The following is a 16,708-nucleotide window of genomic DNA, read 5'->3' as shown; positions in this document are numbered from 1 at the left end:
AGTGCTTTCCGGGCTGGAAGCATCCACCATACCCAGTCTCAGGAAGGCCAGGGAACGAGGCCCAGAGTTGCTGTCTGGCTCACCTACTTCTAGCTCTTCCCCGGATCCGTTAACCCTTAAACCCCAGTCACAAAGTCTTCAGTAGCTTTCTCCGCAGGGTGGGCCACACACCTCTCAGCTCAGCCCTCAGCTCCTCCCAGGTGCGGGGCTAGGCCCGGGCGGGGTGGGGGGGCTAAGAGCTAGTTCAGCCTCTCTCGCCACTTGTCCCCTCCCCCAGAGGTGTGTCAGAGGCCGCTCCCGAGGCCTCGCTCTTTCTTCTCCTCTCTTTATTGAGGCCTTTTTTATGGCGATGCTGTAGCTGATGCACATATTCCTGAGTAATATGTTCAGGATTAGGCCGCACAATGAGGTTACAGCCCCCTCCTGTGCAGCCCCCTCCCAGGGGAGCTCGCCCGACATCTGGCCGGCGTGCATCTGGCTCGGGCTCACAGCTGGCCAGATGTTGGATCCCCGCGAACCCCGGCCTGCAGCCTCGTCTGCTCAGGGCTGGAGCTGTGCACACACGCGCACACGCACGCCCGCCCGCCCGCACACCCCACTCCCTCTGTTTGCAGCCCTGAGGCGCTGAGGTCATCCAGCCCTCCGAGGGGAGCCCGGCCTCGGTGTGATTATTCCTCCTGCACGGCGGTAGGGCGGGCAGGCCGTAGGGATGCATCTGCAGAGGTATGCAAATATCAGGTTCCCTGTTTCCAGCCCAGACAGGCTAGTGGGAAGGACCCACTTGAAACCAGGCTCTGAGGCTGGAGCCCAAGCTCCACCCGGGGCCCAGCGGCGCTTAGCAGGTTCCCTGCACACTTATTTTGAGGCGCTCCAGGCCTTAAGACTCTCCTGCCTCTCACTGAGCCTCCCCTCCGCACCCTTGGGCCACCCACCCGCCTCCTCCCCACGTGGTCTCATCTTCTGCCTTTGCATTCCCGCCTTTTGTCGTCTATGGCGAGTGCAGCTTCAAGCAGCAGAGGCTGAACCCGGGTGGACCTTCCACTGACAGGTGACCTGCCAAATTTGTTTGCCCAGTGGGGTTGGCAGAGGCTGGGCAGGGGGATCGGGGAGGGAAAGGAAACTGGCATTTAGTGGGTGCCAACTATGTGTCAGGCACTGAGCGAGGTGCTTTAAATATATTATCTTGGTTAATCTTCGCAAGCACCCTGCAAGGTGGCTATTATTATCTTTGTTTTACACACGAGGAAAGTGTGGCTCAGAAAGGTTAAATCTCTTGCCCAAGGTCACATGGCCGGGAAGAGGCAGAGCCAGATTCTAAACCTGGTCTGTGTGACTACACATCACAGGCCCCTCTGCCGTGCGGTCTCCCTGACAACTGGCTGGTGAAGGCCTGTACCCGCCCGCAGGTCCTCCTTCCTGGCCGCTGTATTCTCTGGCTCTTCCAGAGCTGAGACCCTGGGGCTGTGAGCTTTGGCTTTCCTGCCAGGCCAGGCAGGACTGCTGGGGAAAGCGGGAAGCAGGGGGTGTGCAGAGAGGGGGTGCGGGGCTGAGGTTGCAGGGTTATAACCAGTGGATTTTCTGCCTGGTTGGTCTAGGGCCCTGGGGACCGAGGTTTCAGAAACACAATTAGAAGTTGGGGAAACTGGGTGATGGAGGATGAAAGGCAGGCGGATGGGTCCAGGCGGCACCTGGGGGGAGCTTGGGGGCCTGCCATGGCTGTGGGGCAGAAGGAACTTCATTAGAGGGGAAGAAGCAAGCCACAGTGCCCAGGCTGCTAGGGTCGCTTTATCATCCATCGGCCCTCCAAAGGGCTCCCAGCAGGTGGAACATTCCACCGGCACTCCCAGGATCCCACTTCCTGACCACAGAATGTGACATTCTAGAGGGGTCTCAAGGGGTGGATGTGCGCCCTCCAGCCTGTCCATGACTGATGAGGTGCCCATGGCAGCTCTGGTACTCGGTCCCTGGGCTTAGAGAGAGGGGACAGCAGCCTCTTCCGTGCCTCACCTCATGCCAGTACATGGCTGAAGTCACGAACACTGCTCTCTATCTGTGCCTCGTACAAAACTGTCCTTGTGGGGATGAAACTGAAACACAAAGAAAGTAAGTGACTGGCCCAAGGTCACATAGCCAGGAAGTGTGTAAGTTATCCTGTCTGTGTCCAGAGCTCGGCTCCAGAAGGAAGCAACCTGGGGCAGTGGGAACAGCATCAGTCGAGGGCCCCATCCAGTCTAGATGGAAATCCCAGCATCCCCCTCTTCTCTGGGCTGTGACTCAGCCTCTTGAAGCCAAGGTTTCCTCCTCCGTGAATTCCCAAATTCAAGGTGAAGATCAAGACAGTGCAGCAGGTGCTCAATCAACGGGAGCTGTTTCTGGCAGCAGCGGCCAGGGTACCAGCTGTGCCTATGGTTGGAGTGGAGCAAGGATGTTCGGCTGGGACAGGGCCAGTGAAAAGCGAAGTGACGGGAACAGTGACGTGTGAGGTGAACCTCTGTTTTGAGGACACGAGGGGTCCATTCAGGCTCGGTCTCTCAGGAAGCCCAGAGCTGAGCTTCTTTCCCACCATGGGTACAAAAAAGGTTCCATATGTCGGCGCCCTGCGCTGGACGTGACCAGATGTCAGGTGTGCACTCTGGTTCAATCCTGGCTGCGGAGAGTGTTTCCCCAGCAGCTGGGCGCAGTTAGGCATCTGCAGGAGGCATGGTCACCCGGAGCATGGCAGGACCACCCCTCCCCGGTTCCCTAGGAACGAGGTCACTGCACAGCCTTCGGACTGGCAGCTTTTTAAAGAGATGGGAGTGGGAAAGGGCTCATAGGTTTCAGGGAAAAGAGAGGCTTAAGCTCCCCCTGCATCAGGAACTGTCTGCTTTGGAAGAAGCTGAATGTTGTCCAGGCGGCATATCGTAGCCCTAGGGTGCGGTGTGGGGCAAGTGTTAGAACCTCTGGTGCTGCCAGGCAGTTCCCTGGGGATGAGCAGACCGCCCCCCTCTCCCACTGTCCCCTGGGGTGGGTCAGGAAGGTCCAGCCAGTCAGGGATGCTCCAGTGTTGACCATCTGTGCCTGGCATGGGCAGCTTGTTCTCTGCCATGTGGCTCAATCCAGTTGACATTTTTTGGGGGGGGGCAAGTTGGAAATGTTGAAACAGGCTGGCCCAAAGGCAGTTCTACCCTGGGGAGCCCAACATTCTTTTTCTACTCATTATCCTTTGAAATCACCCTTCTCATCGGGTCTCCCCTAGGAACAGAATGGGACACCACTCTCTTAATACGTTTTCACTGGTCTCTTTGTCACACGCGGGCTGGTCCTAGTGGCAGTTTACTGCTTGGATGGAGGCAGGAGCCGGGCAAAGACTGCAGCCTTCCTGGCTGTCCTTTAGGAGACCCCCGCCTCTGACCAGACCCCTGCCTCCGAGGGCCTCTGTTACTCCCCTTGTCTTCGTCCCCAAAACCAAGGTGGGTGGAGCTTGTGTGGAGGAAGCTTCTCAACATGAACACCGAGCCCTGGCCAGGTATCCAGCCGGGTCTCACGTGGAGGCAACCCCCCCATGTGAAAACCTGAGAAATGCGACTTTAGAGGCCTTGAGGAAAGCTCTCTGCACCCAAGAGCAGCCAACCCTGGGCTCATGCCTCAGCCTAAGACGTTCTTCTCAGGGAAATTGTCAGCTCCCTAGTTAAGACAAAAGAGAAGCAGAGAAGAAAGACCATAGACGTCTGGTAAGAAATAGGCTAACGTGTTTATAGTCATCATCTTTGGACGGTACAAGTTCTAGGGATTGTTCTGTCTCATTTACATTTACCCATGAATTAGTTTTGGAAAAAAGCAAAAAACACAATTCAAATCTCCCTTAAAGATCAAGTTAAGACATCAGTCGTTGGTGCTGCCCTAAAAATTAGCTCTGGGTCTTTCCCCAGGAATAGAGAGTGCTGCAGGGCCGGAGATCACCTCTGATTCCCTCAGCTTAATATGGCACATCCTGCCTGGTACCCAGCACCATCGAATGTCTGTGGAATTGACTGACTGACTGATTTTGAAGAACTGATGGGTGGAAACGGCAGAAATTTGGTAGAGGAAAGAACAGGGCTCCTTGAGATGCTTCGATGGGCAGAGTGAAGGGCTTCTTTTTCTCTCAAAGGGAAAAGGGAGGCCGGAGACCGTTTCTGTGATGGTCACACTAGTCCTGCCAGTTTTCTTCCTCAATGAAAGGCTGACAGCCTGGATCTTCGGGGAACCCTATCGAGGGAGATTTCAGTGATTAGGTCTCGGGAGCCTCTGGGTCGTCGACGTACAATTTCTCCACATCTTCACCAGCCCTTGATAACGTTTCTTCCAGCCGTCCTAGAAGAGGTGAAGCGGTGCCTCGTGGTTGGCTTGTTTGAGAGGTAGAGCTCCGTGTTAGATTAAGCTGACATGAATTTCAGCACAAGTTATAACTCATTACACTTAAAATCGTGCTCTGTCACAGTGCCGACGTAAAGCAAGAAACACTTGAACGTGCTGCATTACCCTCTCCTGTTATCCTTGCCTGGTACTCTCTGCTTCATGTAAACTTTAACATTGAGCTCGTGGCATCAAAAGTCCTTCCTAGAAGGTGCACGCGGACTGTATCCCTTTGGACTTTGCACGTGAGCAGCAGAGGTTTGTGCGCATGTCGATAAAGGGTTGGCGTTGACATTCCCAAAGTCTCCTCCGCTGTCGCAAAGGGACCTATAGCTTGGTTCTACGTCTTTGAAACCCAAACTCCCATTCATCCTTCCCAGTTGTATGCTGTCCTGCCACATGTCAGCGAGGGCTTAAAACACATAAAACTGACCATCTTGACCCGTTTTAAACATACAGTTGCGCGGCGTGAAGGAGCTTTACGCTGTTGTGAAGCCCATCTCCAGAACACGTGCATCTGGCAGATCTCCAGCTCCATACACATGGATCGGCTTCCATTCTCTCCTCTTCCCAGCGTCTGGTGACCACTGTTCCATTGCCATTCCTACGAATTTGACTACTCTAGGTCCTCTTAAGTGAAATCAGGCAGCATCCATCTTTTTGTGACTGGCTTATCTTGCTTAGCACAATGTCCTCAAGGTACCTGTATTATAGCGTGTGTCAGAATTTCCTTCCTTTTTAAGGACTAATATTCCGCGGTACACATAAACCCCTTTTTTCTATCCGTCCATCCCTTCATGGACATCTGGTTGATTCCACCTGTTGGCTACCGTGAATAGTGCCGCAGATACCCCCAGAAGTGAGATAATTGCGTCATATGGCAATTCTAGGTTTAATTGCTTTGAGGAGTCACCTTACTGTTTGCCCCGATGGCTGCACCATCTCACCAACCCTTGCTATTTTCTGTTTTGGGGGATAGAAGCCGTACCTCCTGATGGGTGTGAGGTGACATCACTGTGATTTTGAGTTGCATTTCACTGATGATTTGGGATGGTGGGTGTCTTTGAATACACTTGTTGGCCAGCTGTATATCATTTTTAGAGAAATGCCCATTCAAGTTCTTTGTATATTTTTAATTAGGTTTTTCGGTATTTTTTTTTTTTCTTGTTGAGTTGGAGTTCTTTAAATATTCTGGATATTAACTGTTTCAGATTTATGATTTGCAAATATTTTTTCCAGTTCCATACTTTGCCTTTTTATGTACTGACTGCATCCTTTGATGCTCAGAAGTTTTAAAGGTTGGTATAGTCTTATTTGCCTATTTTTGCTTTTGTTGCCCATGTCATACCCGAGTGTCTCATAATTTTGATTTGCGTTTCCCTAATGGCTAATGATGTTGAACATCTTTTCATGGACTTATTGGCCCTTTGTCTCTCCTTTGGCAAAATGACTGTTAAAAGTCCTTTGCCCATTTTTTATGATCAGGTTGGTTTTTTGTTGCCCATTTTAAATTGCTCATTTTTAATTGAATTATAAGCTTTCTTCATGGAGTTAGAGAGGATTGTCATCTTAACAATATTAAGTCTTCTGATTTATGAGCATAAGAAATATTTCCCTGCATTTAGTTCTTATTTCAACAATGGTAATTTTGAGAGTAAGTTTTACACTTTATTTATAAAACTTATTCCTACATATTTTATTCTTTTGGATGTTATTATAAAGTAAGTTGTTTTCTTAATTTCATTTTTGGATGGTTTATGGCACGTATATAGAAATTATACTTTGTAATATATTATAGAATGCAGACTATAAAAATGATATATATTATTCTTACAAATATAAGGAATATATTCCTTGTATCCTATAGCCTTGCTGAACTCATTTATTCTAAATTTTTTTTAGTGAATTCTTTAAGATTTTCTATATACAAGAGCATGTTATCTGTAAATAGAAATAGTTTACTATTTCCTTTCCAATCTGGATGCTTTTATTTTTCTTAGCTATACATTTTTTTCACAGTTGAAAAAAAAAATCAAAGAATATTTGTGACATATGAAAATTTTATGAAATTCAAATTTTGGAATGGAGAGCCACACCCACTTGCTTGTATATTGTCCCTGGCTGTTTTTCACACTTTGATAACAGAATCGAGTAGCTGCAATAAAGACCATGTATGATACTGTCGTCACTTTACTCCACTACAAATCACGGTGATGCACTTTTAGCTTCAGTGTTTCCAGTGACAGTGGCTAACTGTTCTACAAAATTTTATTATTTATTTATTATTTATTTATTTATTTATTTTGGTCTTTTTAGGGCCGCACACACAGCATATGGAGGTTCCCAGGCTAGGGGTTGAATCGGAGCTGCAGCCACTGGCCTACGCCAGAGCCACAGCAACTTGGGATCCAAGCCACATCTGCGACCTACACCACAGCTCACAGCAACACCGGATCCTTAACCCACTGAGTGAGGCCAGGGATCAAACCTGCAACCTCATGGTTCCTATTGGGATTCATTAACCACTGGGCCACGACGGGAACTCTAACCAAATTTTTTTTTATTACCAGTGCACACTCATGTCAAAACAAGAATAGACAAGTGGAGACTTTGAATGTCAGACTTTTGAGGCCAATGAGGACTGTGGATTATTTTGTTATCAAATTAAATGACAAAGACTCATTTATTATGTAACAACACTATAGCTCTGCTAAAAGAATAGACATCATCACCACTAAACTAATTCGTCACAATACCCCCAATTCACAGCAAAGCCCTGGTTGGAAAAATTGGAAAATTTAAAATGAAATCTCATTACCGGAGAATTCTTCACAAAAATAAAAAATGAAAATCAGGCTCCAAAGGAAGTTTCCAAGTGGCTCCTTTGTTAGTAAAGCAAGGAAGCCTGTTTACAAAGGGCGAGTTAATTAAATCGTGTTTGACTGTAGCAACCAAAGAATGTGTCCGGAGAAAATAAACTCCCTTAAGACTATTTAGCCTTTCGGCAAAAACAGTTGTTCAAAGAGCTAAGGACATTAGGAGCAACATAAACAGTAAACTCAAAGACAAGGCAAACGATTTCAAGTGGTTTTCCTTGGCTCTGGATGAGGTGATGGCGTTAATGATACTGGACAGTTATTATTGTTTATTCAAGGAATGGATGCCAAGGACGAAGTGACTGAAGAATGAGCCTCAAAGGACGGTCTGCACAGAGCAACTATCGACGAGAATAGTCGAGAAAACGTGAATTCAGTGCAACCTGAAGTGGAATCTGCTAAGATGTACTGTAACTGCTGATGCCAAAAACATGTATCAAACAGAAAAGCCTTCGTTGGGCAAATTACACAGCTCCTTAAAATGTTAATGGTGTTTACAGCTTATAGTTTTTCATTGCATGAGTCACTGGCAAGTACTCTGAGGACAGTGTTTTAATCTGCCATGTGCTGTTCAACCAGTAGTGACAACAGAGAACTTTGTATCTTTACAGAAATAGGTATAGATCTAAGGATATACACTCTTGGGAACTTCACTAGTGCACTTCTGTGAGTTTCTGTCAGAAATAAGAGCTGAATATATTAACTTCTCCCACCATACAACATTTTGGTGGCTTAACAGTAGTAAAGTTTTACGGTGATTTGTTGAGCTCAGAGCTGACATAGAAATCCTTCTAACCAAGAAAAACCACCTCAGTCACTCAATCCCTGAAAGGCTTTGGAATTTAACCTTTGCAAAGAAGAGAAGCCAACGGAACACTTCCCAACCCATTCTATGACGCTGGTACTGTCCTGATACCAAAATCAAACAAAGACATGAGGAAAAGAAAACTACAGATCAAGATCCCTCACAATCGGAGTTCCCATCGTGGCGCAGTGGTTAACGAATCCAACTAGGAACCATGAGGTTGCGGGTTCAGTCCCTGCCCTTGCTCAGTGGGTTAATGATCCGGCATTGCCGTGAGCTGCTTGCAGTGTAGGTTGCAGACACGGCTCGGATCCCGCGTTGCTGTGGCTCTGGCTTAGGCCGGTGGCTACAGCTCCGATTCGACCCCTAGCCTGGGAACCTCCATATGCCACAGGAGCGGCCCAAGAAATAGCAAAAAGACAAAAAAAAAAAAAAAAATCCCTCACAACCATAAACACAAGTGTATTAATTATATTTAGAAAAATCAGTATCTTGAAGGACCAAGCAGTGTTTATCCCAGGAGTGTAAGATTGTTTTAACCTTAGAAAATTAATGTAGTTAACTCTATTAACAAACAAAACGATCAGCTCCACAGATGTAGAACAGCATTTGATGGAATCTGACAAGTATTCATGACAAAACCTTTCAACGAACAAAAGGGAACTTCCTCACTTTGATATAGGACATCTACAAAAAACCTAGAGCTGACATCATACTTGACAGTGAAATATTAAAAGCTTTTTCCATAAGATTGGGAATAAAACAAGGCAAGGATGTCTGCTTTTGTCACTTTCACTCAACATTGCAAAAAAACAAGAGGAAAAAAAGTTGTATAGATCGGAAAAGAAAAGAAAAACAGTCTTTATACACAGCAACAGGGTTGCCTATGTAGAAAATTCTAAGGAAACTACAAAAAAAGCTTCCAGGATAAGTGAGTTCATTTGCAGGATACATCATCATTATACAAAAATCAAAGATGACTCTATCTTCAAGGAGTGATTATCCAGGACACAAGGGAATTTTCTTCGGGGTAATACCAACATTCCCTAACAGAACTGAAACTTAAACACCACCACTTGCAATAGCATAAATATGAAAAACTTAGGGAAAACTTTGACAAAAGATGCATACGACTACACACTGAAACACCGCTGGGGAAAAAATAAGATCTGAGTAAATTGTGATATATTGTGTTCATGGAACAGGAGACGCAATACTAAGATGTAAATTCTCTGTAAAGTGATCCATGGATTCAATGAAATCCTAATCAAAATCCCAGCAGGCTTTTTAGTAGAAGCTGACAAGCTTATTTCTAATATGTATGTGGAAATGCAATGCACCCAAAATAGTCAAAGCAATTTTGAAAAAGAAAAAAGTTGGAAACCTTTCACAACTTGGATTTCTTATAGACATCTTTCTTATAAACTTATTATAAAGCTACAATAACCAAGACAGTGTGATAGTGGCACAAAAATAAACATGTAGAACACAAGAGAGTATCCAGAAATAGATCTACACAGATACGATAAATGAAGTTTTAACAAAGGCCTTAAGCAAGTCAAAGGAATTCTTAAGGGGAAGTGATTTTTTTCTTCAACAAAAGGTGCCGAAACAATTAGAAACCGAATGCCAAAAAAAAAAAAAAAAAATGAAACCTGATCTTGCCTCACGCCATTAAAAAAAATTTGCTCAAAATAGATCATAGACTTAAACATAAGAGCTAAAACTTCTAAGACGTAAACACAGAAGAAATTCTTAGTGAACTTGAGTTTGGCAAAGATCTCTTAAACAGCACTCAAAAATATGAAACAGAAAGGAAAAATAAATTCGACTTCAAAATTTAAGACTCCTTTTTAGATTAGTGTTATGAAATTGAAAAGGCCAACCAGATTGGAAAAAAAAATATTCAAAACCTATCTAACAAAGGAATTATGCCTACACTATATAAAGAACCCTTATGTCCAGAAGGGAGTGGTGCATTGGGGTTTTTTGATCTAGGGGATAGTTATTTCCAGGGTTTTGCTGTTAAGATTATCAATTAACAGTAATTCCTGTAAAGGATACATGCACTAATTCCTATACAGGACACATGCATTGATCAAAGGATACATGCATTTAAATTTTTGGCAGATTGAAACCAGCGTCCCTCCATATAGATGACAACAGTGTATACACGAGAGCTATAATAGCACCTGCTGCATGGCTTGCTTCACACACCAGAATTATCCTGCATCCTGTACGCCCAGCACCTGATACGGCCTCCAGACTTTATCTCCCCCCACCTGTCCTTCTTTGAAATGACAGAATCGTACTTGACCCACTGGGCTTCCCTCCTTGACCTTGGCTCCAGCATTTCCCCTCCGGCCTGGGAACAGGGAAAGGCCTCTTCTCCACCTTGTCCTTCCATACCCTGCTCTCAAGGACCTACTCTCATCCCACCTTTCCAGATGCACGTGCCTGAGGACCGTGAGCCTCGGAGAGCTTGTTCATCTCTGAGCTGCTGCATTTCGATTTGTGCCCCACAATCAAAGGCTTGATCACATCCTCTTTGTTGGCTAATGTTCGGGTCATTTCTGTGGCCAGCTAGATTCAAAACTCCTCCAGGATTGGGATTTTTTTTTTTAATTCCCTCTAGAATATCAGCAAATTGAGTTCCTTCTGTGTGACACCTTGGCTTGGGCACTTTATATTATCGTTTCATCTCGTCTTTACAACAAGCTTGTAAGGTGGATGTGGGTTTCCTCATTTTACAGATGAGGAAACTACGCCAGAGGGTCAGGCGGTCGATCCAAAGTGACCTGCCTCTGAGGCTCAGTGACTAGGCTGGCATTCCGACTTGCACCATCTGATTAAGAGCCTCTGTGCCCTTGGCTTTTTGCTCTAGTTGGACATATAACCTCTTGCTTTTTTTTTTTTTTTTTTTTTTTAAGCATAGTCTCCATTTTATTGTCTTTTGAAAGGATAGAACTCCTTCAGCCTCTAAAGGACCCAGCTCCTTACATGGGCTTTGGTGGAGGTCGTGGGGCAGCGCCTGCAGGTCTAGATCGGGGTGGAGGTGTTCGATCCTTCCAGGCTTCCCCGAGAACCATTGCTGACTACCTTGCTCTGAATGGTACAACTCACGCAATGATGCCGTTTCACGTACAGCCTGGGAAGCACGTAGGCATGAAAACACTCGCTTAGGAAGTGTCCCTGACCGCCTCGGCCTCTGCAATGTTTCCCATGACGACCTTTTTAATGGCCTTACTCTGGGGCACGCGTTGGGCAGGGTTGGTGCAGTGAATAGGCTACACATGGCCACGCCCCTTTTGGGCACAGCCCTTGTTCCTTCTTTTCTTGGTCATCTTGGAAGCGAAGATGCTTGGCTCTTCGCTGGCCACCAGTCCAGGTGTCACCCTGTACAACAGACCCGGACACCCCTGTTTGTTCTTTGGATGGGCTCTGCTGGCTCCTCCTTCTCGAAAGCTCTTGTCACTGCTGTAGCGCAGGCCACCCTTCCCATCAGGATCCACCCAGGGGCTGCCACTCCCCTCACCCCTCCCTGGCAGCCCACCTGGCCCTTGCTGTCCCCTTAGGGGCTTTCCCTGGCCAATCTGGCCAAGCAGGGCCCTGAGCAAGGCCAGCAGCAGACACGGAGTGTCCGGAAGCCAGCGAGGCGTGGCACTGGGTCAGCAGAAGCAGAAGCGTGTTCGGTAGAGATGGAAAGCAGCCCTCCTGCTGGGAGGAGAGAGACACAAACCAGAGGGAAGCTGGGTCAAAGTTTGAACTGAACTCTGCTCCTTTGCTATCTCTGAGACCTAGAGGGGTTTGGTTGTCTTCGTTGAATCTTTTTCCAAACCTACCCTATACATGGCGGAAACAGACCAGCCACGAACCATCTCTTTGCAGGGACCCTTTCGGCATCAGCGTGCCTTCAGCGCCCTTTAGACGCAGTCACCTCTGCGCTGCCGGGTTACTCGAGCATCCACAGACTGGGAGAGGAAACTTTTTTAATCCATCTGCCTCCCTTTCCCTGGGGAAGGTATGACACAGCGAGTATGTACAAAGACACCGGATCTGCTTTAAGCTGGGTCTTTGGTTCCGTCTGAGAGCGAGTATATACAGTCATGACTCGGAATGGGACATTTTCAGGAAAGGGGGAGAAGGGGCTTTGGGAACACACACTAATCCTGGTTTGCCCACAAATGACCCTACCAACGTGTCCATACAGATGCCCTCTCAGAAGCTGAGGGGCAGATCTTGAGTTAGGAATTACGTTGAAATGGCTCATACCAGGTGCCAGGATGCAGTCAAACAAATGAGCGGTAAAGGGCCCCGCTGCTGCTTTTCACCCTTTATCCTCCAGGTAGAGTCAGAATCAACTGGAATATGGAGGCGACCCTGCTCACTGACAGAATGACCCAGAGCTGAAGGGAAGGCTGACGTGTGAGGGACTCGGCAGGTGCCGGGCGCCATCGGAGGAAGGCGTCTGAGGGATGGAGGGGCCCTGAGAAGTGAGGGTAGCCACTGTCTTGATAAAGAGGAGAAGCAATCCCGAGGCGAACAACATTTTGAGAAAAACCCACGAGGGGCCTCCTGGGGTGCCATTTCCTTGGTACTTGGCTGGAGGTGTGGCTTCTCTGCTTGCCAGACGCTTCCGTCCAGCTGGGACCACATTCCCACCTTCCTTCTGCGGCCTCCCAGCCGCACCCTAATCTCACTTATTCTCCCGCCTTCCTCAGGAAGCGAGAGGTCTATTCGGCGTCATCTGACAAGCACCATGAACACCCCCCGTGTTAGGTGCTGGGAGGGCGGTGAGGAGCAGAAAGGGGCCCTTGGAGTTAAAGATCACAGTCTCATCAGGTCAGTGAGGCCACGGGAATCAGGATGGTGGGAGGCGGGATGCAGCATCTGGTCCCGTTCTTTAGGGATGCCTGGGTTCAGAGATGGAAGAGATGGCATCAGGAGCCAAGGGGCCAGAAGAAGCATCGCTAGGAAGGAGCAGGGTGTGGTTGAGAAGCAGGTGGACAGAACCATCAGAACAGACACAATACGGACGCCTTGAGTGGCAGGCCAGAGGATGTGGCTGCTACTCAAGGGACCCTACTTTGAGCAGAGGAGTGACAAGATAAAAGCTTTGGGGAAGGTTTCATCTGGCAACGTTCTGTGGGACTTTTGGGGGGATGGCGACGAGAGAGCCAGCACGCAGCAGGGAAGGTGGGAGACTCTGGGAGGCTTGACTGCAGCGGTAGCGATGAGGAGAGAGGAAGCGGTGTGAGACGGACATCATGCTGGCAGAATTTGCCAGACACAGCCAGGGGCTGAACGTGACACCAAGGGGGTCACAGACAACGCTGAGTGTCCGCTGCAGTGGCCAAGAAAATGCTGAGGCAGGTCACGAGCAGGCTCTAGGAGAAGATAAGAGTGATTTGCAGCTTCTGAGCTCCATCTTCCAGGATCCAGCTGGAGTTCAGAACCTAAGACTCAACCATCAGAAGAGGCCGGGGTGGGAAACTCACTTGGGTGTCCTAGGAGGAGCCGTGGCTGTCGCCGTGAGGGTTGCGGAAGGCCGCGGGAGGGGAGTGAGTATTCCAATGGCCAGCCCAGTACCTGGCCGCTCTCACATCCTCGAGGAAGAGAGGGGTAACTGAGTGGATGAATGAGCTGCGGGAAGAATCCTGAGACGCGCTTACACAGACAGAGTGCGAGAAAAAGCAAGAGTCCATCACTGAGGGTGAGAGAGACACAGCCTTCAGAAAGCTGGGGACACCAAGAGGAAGAGGGGGCCTGGGAGAGGGAGACCTGGGAGGGGAGATGTCCAGGAAGGAGGTGGCCCCCAGAGTTCATTTTAGCAGAAAAGTGGAGACTCTGTCCGGACGGCTGGCTTCGCTGCTGTGAACTAGCCACGCGCCAGAGCTTGGCGTCATGATGGGACCCGGGGCGCATTCACGCCCATCTCATCATCTTTCCCGTTTCGTCACGATGGCTGCTCCAGTCATCAGAGTGTTGGCCATGGCAGGGGGCCTGGGGCAGGACGGGCTGGCGGGGGGTGACGAGGGCTCCTTTGTGTCTCTTGCCTTTGGCCGGCCGGGGAGGAGTCCAGGGCAGGCAGTGGGGTGACAAGATGAGGGCTGAGACGGTTTGTTTTCTAAGACAAAGGGGCTTTTCCCAGGGCAGGGGGCAGAATAGGGCCTGGCACCCCATCTCTGCAAAGGCTGCATCTTGGCCTCCCCGGGGGAGACTAGACACAGCTGTGAGCTGGTGGCCGTCCCATCCAAGGTCAGTGGCGTCATTCTGGGGATGGCTTCCTTTGGACCTGAGAGAGGGGGAGATGTGGGGCCAGAGAGTACTGTCCTTTAGGCGTTGCTGGATCTTTTTATAATTTTCATTTTCCCCTCTGCTGTACTCCTGGGGGGGAGATCCTACAGCCTCTAAGCAGGGAATGGAGGTTAAGAGGGGGGTGAGGGGAGGGGGTGAGGGAGGGGGAGAGTTGCTGCCTGGAACGCCCCCCAGTGAAGGTTCCAAAGAGGATCCAAATAGGATGGGGCTGTAGGGCGGAGGTGAAGCATCTGGGCCCACCGCGAGCCCAGTACCCCCAGGAGGAGGGGCTGGGGAGTCTGCTACTCCCACCATGTGCTCTCCCAGTATGGGCTCCTCGAGAGGCAGCTGGGACCTTTGCCGGGTACCCCTTCTTGAATGAGGCTCTATCTTGGCCTCTTAGAACAGGATTGTACGAGGATCTTGACTCTGCGGAAGAATCCCGACATGGAGCCCTGGCCGAGGGCTGCTGGCACAGACCCCAAGCGCCATCCCCTCAGGAGCCAGGAAGCTTCTCTTCCTTCTCCGGTCACAGAGGGTGCAGTGTCCAGCTGCCCGGCGGACAGTCTAGATGGAATGTGCTCAGAGGTGAGCTCAGGGGATGCAGGTCACCGGTGGGGCCCGCTGCTCCCACTTGGATCAGACCTCCCCCCAAGTAGAGGGAGCGGAGGTTCCCTCCCTGGAGGGGTTGACTGAGCATTCGCTTATCACCTTTGGGCTGGAGGCAGATCACTTCTAGACCAGCAAAGGAACAAAGCAGAACAGCCCAGGCAGACGGCTTTCCTGCCCAGATGTGCCTCTGCACAGGAGCCCTGCTCATTCCCACGCCGTGGTCCACTTGATGGGAGCCACGGCTCTGTCCTCTGGTCACTGTGCAGAGGCCGTAAGCACAGCACCGTCACTCGCCGCAGCCAGCCTGGCGTCTGGGCAGCAGGGGGATTCGGGAAGGGGCAGCGACTTTGGAGGGCCACGGAGAGCCAGGCTTCTATAATCATGTGACTGCGCACGAGCACGCCTGCCCTGTGTGCACTGTTCCCTGCAGAGCCTTGTGCCCTTGCACTGCCTGTGTAGCCTTATCCTTCCCCATGGGCACCTCGGCCCGGCTCAGAAAGCACAGAGGCAATGGTTAAAGGCAGGGAGCCCACCGACCAGGCTCTACCCTCTCCCTGGATCAGAAGGCGGCTCTGGGGTCTCCCGATCCTGCTGCCCTGTCAGGGGTGATGGGATGACTCAGAGGCTGCAGTGGCCACATTTACTGTGCCTGCCAGGGGCACGTGGCAGGGGTTGAGGTGGAAGGAAACAAGGTGAAGGTGCCCTGGGTGCCAAGGATGGGCCCTGCCAGCTGGAAGGTGCAGCCTCCCTGTGTCCAAGGATGGCCGCTTGGAAGACCCCGTGGAGTAGGGTGCAGTGGGGGCCAGGTGGTTGAGGACAGATGGACCGGAATAGTGTCCTGCCTCTTCCCTCAAGTCCTCGGCCTCTGCAGAGTCCTCTTCAGACACCAGGAGCCTATCCCAGCACGGTTCCTCCCCTGGGCTTGGCTTGGCTGCAGGGGTGTTGGCACCGCCCAGTGGGCTGGCTCAAGGGCTTGAACTGTGCTACTCCAGCAATGGCCCCCGCTCCGGGGGTCTAGGCGATCTACAGAATAGAAGGGGGTCTGGAGAGGCTTCTGGTCTACACAGCAGCAGCAATCAAAGAAAGAGTCGCCAGGAAAGGTGGGAAGCCTTTCCCAGCCACCTGGCGACATACAAGTGTCCCTGCCTGTGACCTTAGGGTTCCGTAGGTCCAGCCCCAAAGGATCTGCGATGGCTGCTGCTTTGGAAAGCAATGTCTCAGCTTCCCACCGGCATAGAAACTTCTCGAGGGCAGAGGTGGGTTCTGCCCGCAGCACAGCACAAGAGCAGTAGGAGACGGCAGGCAAGGAAGTACTGCGTTGGTGCCGCGCAGGCAGCCACCAGTCGATTCTCCCGCAGCATCATGAACCCAGGACTTTCACTCCATATGAACTTTTCCACCTTGACACTGGTTTGTAGTCAGGACTTAGCTCCTGGGTCAACAGTAAGACAGCCAGACAGAGGACGTCGCTGTTCAACCGACAGACCCCGCGGGCCCCGCTCTGTCCCCAGAGCTTGCTGAGCCTCACGCCTTCCTTGACCTCCGTCCCGCCTCTTGCTCCTGCCTCCCGCTGCCTCTGCACAGGCTGCCCCTGGTCTCGACCGCTGCTCCTGTCCCGAGGCTCAGGGAGGCCCCAAGCAGCGCTCACCGTCTCTTCTCAAGATCCCCCCGCCAACATCGTTCTCACGCTTCGTCCCGACCCCTGCCCCAAGAGCTGTTAGCAACTTAGTGCCCTGGCCCT

General features: G+C 50.1%; 1 protein-coding gene and 1 pseudogene across 1 annotated transcript in view; one reads left to right on the top strand and one right to left on the bottom strand.

Annotated features, from left to right (window-relative positions):
- Positions 1 to 16,708, top strand: part of NRG2 (neuregulin 2) — a 164,346-nt gene that overhangs the window by 76,895 nt on the left and 70,743 nt on the right. The gene's annotated exons all lie outside the window — the stretch shown is intronic.
- LOC110259506 lies at positions 10,963 to 13,087 on the bottom strand (annotated as a pseudogene).

Source organism: Sus scrofa, chromosome 2 (assembly GCF_000003025.6).
Source record: "Sus scrofa isolate TJ Tabasco breed Duroc chromosome 2, Sscrofa11.1, whole genome shotgun sequence".
In the NCBI taxonomy this organism is placed as follows: Eukaryota; Metazoa; Chordata; class Mammalia; order Artiodactyla; family Suidae; genus Sus; species Sus scrofa.
The sequence above is the reverse complement of the archived record's forward strand: the minus strand, read 5'-3'. Positions and strand labels throughout refer to the sequence as shown.